This window comes from Elaeis guineensis, chromosome 1 (genome assembly GCF_000442705.2).
Source record: "Elaeis guineensis isolate ETL-2024a chromosome 1, EG11, whole genome shotgun sequence".
Classification (NCBI taxonomy): Eukaryota; Viridiplantae; Streptophyta; class Magnoliopsida; order Arecales; family Arecaceae; genus Elaeis; species Elaeis guineensis.
In genome coordinates, this window is record NC_025993.2 from 159101466 (window position 1) to 159107263 (window position 5798).

The 5798-nt window shown below is 53.4% G+C and overlaps 1 pseudogene; it reads right to left on the bottom strand.

The window, feature by feature from the left end:
* Nucleotides 1-717: 717 nt before the first annotated feature.
* Nucleotides 718-1517, bottom strand: LOC105039409 (acetylglutamate kinase, chloroplastic-like; annotated as a pseudogene).
* Between the last annotated feature and the right edge of the window lie 4281 nt (nucleotides 1518-5798).

Consider the following 5798-nt stretch of genomic DNA (forward strand, 5'->3'; position numbering starts at 1 on the left):
AACATTTTATGCAGAGGCAACAAATCAGGCATAGTTTGGTTAGTTGGACGAAGGTCTGCTGACTAATGCAATTCAGAGGGCTAATAGTTATTAACGTCAAACTATTAAATCTCTTCCTCTCGACTAAATGGCAGTGGAAATATTATACAGGACTTGAGGAAATTCCTCCGTGACATGCACTTCACACTCAAGCCACCAAACCAAGCAATGAAGGATGTGGATAGGTGTTAGAAGATAAATATGAATTTAATGTTATAATAAAATACATTGGTTGTGTTTGGTAGCTGGCAATCTATCTAGATTACCGATATTTTAAAGAGGGCCACTGAATTGCTGTATTTGATATGTTTTTTAGGTGGCAATCCAAATTACCTTCACAATCTACATTGTCTCCCATGAGGTAATCTAGATAGTCTTGGAGAGAGGTGGTTATCCAAATTATCATTTCTTTAGTAATATTACAATAAAAATTTTAAATAAAATTATCCCTCAAAAAAATTACGTAAAACCTATCGCCCAACCCATGCCCCTCCCCCCCAACCCCCGCACCCCAACATCTGGCGCCACCTGTGGCTCCTTCGCATGCGCCCGTCGCCTGTGGCTCCTCCATCTTTCTTTGCTTGCCAGCGGCTCCTTCACCCCATCATCTGTCCACGGTTTCTCCACTCTCATCCCCACGACCCCCCTCGCGGCTTCTCCATGCTTATCCCCACCACCTTAACGGCTGATGTCCATCCCCTTCACCAGGCTCCCTAGGTCGTTTTGGTCTGCCAAGATCCCAACCACATCCATCATCACGATCGGCTTCTCCATCTCTACGGCGACCATAATCTCCCCTGCAACGATGTCCGTGTTCACATTGTAGCCTTACCTGGCATCGTCCGTGGCTACGGAAGCGATGATGGGGATGTGGCCATTCGCCGGATTGGTCGGAGGATGGCAGGGTCAACGCGGCACCTCACCAACAAAGCCAAGGGCCGTGGCATCTGGAGTAGGGTGGGCAGTGAGGAGCCAGGCATCCTTGCCGCAGAAGCCCATGGTGGTGGCGTCGGCAAAGTTGATAAGAGAGATGAGAGACTTTTTCACCTTGCAGACAAGGACCATCTTGCCCACCTCCATGGTGAGGCCGTTTGTGAGGCAGAGGCCATTATGGAATTGGGATCGGTGGTCGAGGTGGATGAGCTACGAGTTGATCTCTAGGCCACTGTCGTGGATGAGGATAGGTTGGAGGTTGATGCAGGAGAGGAGGAGGAGGACGTGGTCACTAATGATAGAGGACTGGAGGGACGGGAGAAAGAAGAGCACTAGACAAAATTATTGATGATATTTTAAAATTTTAATTTTATATTATCAATAATTGATTGTCATACCAAATATATCATTCAAGATTTTCAGTAATTTTACTGTAACATTACCTATGTGTATCAAACACAGTAATCAATATTACTGGTAATTTGATGGTGGCACTTATCTTGAAAGCAATTCATATTACCTTCTAAGATTGCCTGGCAATGCATTAAATGCAACTTGTGTGAGTGGGATTATGCATACAGGTCTAGATACAAGGGATGTATTAAATATGAGTATATGAACTTATGTCTAAGAATATGTTTATGGCTTTTAGGAAAGCGTGAATGCATGTATTAGAAGTTTAGGAGTATGTGTGTCTCTGTTGCGGAAGTGTGTGAGATATTGATTAATACATTTATGAGCAATACAAATAGAAGTGGTTTTCTTAGTGTATGGTGGAGTTTGATATGAAATAAATGTAAATTGTGATATTGTTAGTAATTTTTCTCCTCTCTCGAGTATTTTTTAGAGTACCCACGACCAAATTCCAACAATAGAAAAGCTTCGCTAGCATGGTTCTTGGCTAGCACAATCTTCAACCAATAAAAAGGAGATCAAATTGCATTTTGGCATGATCGCTGGTTGTTAGAGGTGCCTTTCCCTCACCCATAAATTGAACAACAAACAGAGGCATCCAATTTTACCTTTGTTGGGGGATACCCACCGACCGACCGACGGCCCTACCGACCGACCGACTGGCGGACCGACTGACACACGGCCCGACCGACCAACTGGCGGACCGACCATCGGCCCGACCGACTGTCGGATCGACCGACTCCGACTGGGCGAGAACCTGACCGATCGACGGTCGGGGCGACCAACTAACGGATGCCATCGCCGGCCATTCAACAATCCATCGCCGACTGGGGATATGTCGGGCATATCCATCCCGACCGACTGAACCCAGTGGACTGATGGCCGACTCACAAGATGCTCGCCGACCAATGGAGGGGCCCGACACCACTCAGCTGGCTACCGACTTTGGGTCGGTCGGCTCCTCCAACCACCGTACAGCCGCCGGACGTTGTCAGCTCTGACACGGACATGCGGCACGGCTACCTAGGGGCATTGTCCCGCACAGGACATGGTCAACCCTGGTGATTGGACAGCCACACGGCGACATGACGTTTTCACGGTGACTCTGACAGTCCACAGTGAGTTGATAGTTCCTCACTTGTCCGCGCCATTAATGACGGCGCCGTACCGTGCTCCACTATATATACCGGGGAAGGCAACAGTGCAAGGGATGGATCCGCTCCGTCTCTCCCACAAACGCAGGCTCGCCCCTCTTTTTCTCTCTCTTTCTCAGAGCTCTCTGTCTACATTTCACTGTTGTCCAGTCACCTCTCTGACTTGACCGTCGGAGGGTCCCCGCCGGAGCCGCCTCCGGTCAGTGCGGACTTCCTTTTGCAGGTGCATGCTTCCCGACGATCGGGCGACGGGGCGATTGGCCGCAACAGATTGGCGCGTCAGGAAGGGGACAGCATGACCAGGACAAGAGCTCAACGATCGAGAGTCACTGGGTCGGCCAGGCGCTCTTCCCGTCGGGAAGAGGCCTCTCCACCACCACCGGCGGTGGAGCCTAGCTCTCCGCACCCTGCAGTGACCACGGAGGCCCAGATTGCGGCCATCGTACGGCAGATGACTGTACTGACCGACGCAGTCAAAAGCCTCCAGCAGCAACCGGCGGCCCGACCTATGCCTTCCAGGAGCAGCCGCCGGCGACCGCGCCGATCCCCGTCGCCTCCATGCGAGCGCTCCCAACAGCGCTCCCACGGAGAGGAGGAGGGACGACCATGGCGCGACGACCGACGGTCCCAGCAGCCCTCTCCCTCTCCGTTGGAACGGGCAAGGAAGGAGAAGCGACCGCGCACACCGTCGGCCTCCCTTTCAGAATCTTCCGGAGACTCCACTCCTGGGGTCTCCCAGCATCGACGAAGAAGTGGACAAGCTACTCGAAGCAGGCTTCATTCGGGAATCCACGTATCCCGACTGGCTCGCCAATGTTGTCATGGTCAAGAAAGCCAACGGGAAGTGGAGGATCTGCATCGACTATACCGACCTCAACAGAGCCTGCCCAAAGGATAGTTTCCCACTTCCAAAGATCGACCAGCTGGTGGATGCGACGTCCGGATTTCGGCTGCTCAGCTTCATGGACGCCTTCGCCGGGTACAATCAGATCCAGATGGTGCCTGAAGACGAGGAGCACACCGCGTTCGTAACTCCCAAGGGCCTCTACTGTTATCGGGTGATGCCCTTCGGATTGAAGAACGCCGGCGCCACCTACCAGCGACTCGTCAATAAGGTCTTTAAAGACCAAATCGGGCGTAACATGGAGGTGTACGTGGACGACATGCTGGTAAAGAGCACGCAGATCCCGGACCATGTTCAGGATCTCGAGGAGACCTTTTGCACCCTTCGACGACACCGAATGAAGCTCAACCCGACCAAGTGCGCTTTCGGGGTGACCTCAGGGAAGTTCCTTGGTTTCCTCGTTTCTCAGAGAGGGATCGAGGCCAACCCTGAGAAGATAAAGGCAATCCTCGACATGCGTCATCCGAACACCAAGAAGGAGGTCCAACAGCTGAACGGAAGAATCGTCTCTCTTAGCCGATTCATTTCTCGGTCGGCTGAAAGGTGCCTCCCGTTCTTCAAGATTCTGCATCAAGCGGACGGTTTCTCTTGGTCGGATGAGTGCGAGCAGGCCTTTGAAGACCTGAAAAGGTACCTGGCTTCCCCGCCGCTGCTCGTAAAGCCGCAGGTCGGGGAGACCTTGTATCTCTACTTGGCCACATCTTCCGAGGCGATCAGTTCGGTGCTCGTTCGGAAAAATGAGTGCCGAACTCACCAGCCCATCTACTACACCAGCAAAGTGCTCCACGACGCCGAAGCCAGATACTCGAAGATGGAAAAGATGATTTTCGCCCTGACCGTCTCCGCGCAACGGCTTCGACCGTACTTCCAGGCCCACGCCATCGTGGTACTCACCAACCAGCCCCTGAGGGCAGTACTGCGCCGGCCCGACACATCTGGACGACTCGCTAAGTGGGCAATGAAGCTTAGCGAGTTCGACATTCAATACCGACCAAGGCCTGCCCTGAAGGCTCAGGTCTTGGCCGACTTTATCGCCGAATGCCCGACGACCGACCAAGGGTCGGGAGCTGAAGACCTGGGACGAGATGCGGTCTCTGAGCCAGACCCGATCTCCACCTGGGTACTTCACATCGATGGAGCCTCCAACGCTCAGGGAAGCGGGGCCGGGCTCCTGCTCACGAATTCGGATGGGGTAGTCACCGAATACGCCCTCCGGTTCGATTTCAAGGCCTCCAACAATCAAGCCGAATACGAGGCACTCCTCGCCGGCTTGAGGATGGCGAAGGAGCTGGGCATCGACAGCCTCCGGGCATTCTCTGACTCTCAGCTGATCGTGGGGCAGGTCAAGGGCGACTTCGAGGCGCGAGATCCGACCATGATCAAGTATCTTCAGAAGGTGAAGGACCTCGTGGCACGCCTCGAGTATTTCGAGATCTCCCACATCCCCAGGACGGAGAATGCCCGCGCCGATGCTCTCTCCAGATTGGCAACGTCGGCCTATGACTCTTTGGGTCGGACGTTCGTCGAAAATCTCCAGCAACCGAGCATCGATCGGGTCGGAGAAGTGCAGCAGCTAACGTCCGAACCAAGTTGGATGGACCCGATCGTCCGGTACCTGACCGACGGGATCAGTCCCGAAGATCCCGTGGAGGCCAAGCGACTCCGTTGGTCGGCCTCGCAATATGTGATCATGGACGGCCGACTCTACAAAAGGTCATTTTCCCTCCCTTTGCTCAGGTGCTTGGGGCCGACCGACGCCGACTACGCTCTCCGAGAGGTTCACGAAGAAATTTGTGGGAATCACTTGGGGGGCAAGTCCCTAGCCTTCAAGGTCCTGCGACAAGGCTACACTGGCCAACCATGAAGAAGGATGCGACAGAGTTGGTCCGGAGGTGCGAGCCATGCCAAAAGTATGCTAATATTCAGCACCAACCGGCCAGCCAAATCGCTCCCATTGTCGCTCCATGGCCCTTCGCCCAGTGGGGAGTCGACATTCTCGGTCCATTCCCACCAGCGTCGGGCCAAAGGAAATTCATCGTTGTCGCCATCGACTACTTCACGAAGTGGGTCGAGGCCGAGCCCTTGGCGCAGATCACCGAGCAGAAGATGGAGGACTTCATCCAAAAGTCCATCATCTTCAGGTTCGGATTGCCGCACACCATCATCACCGACAACGGATGGTAATTCGATAACCAAGACTTCAAGGACTTCTGCGCCAAGTTCCACATCCGACACCGATTGACTTCAGTCGGGCACCCACAGTCCAACGGTGAGGTTGAGGTGACCAACCGGACCTTGCTCCATGGACTCAAGACCCGACTCAACGAAGCCAAAGGTCTCTGGGTCGACGAGCT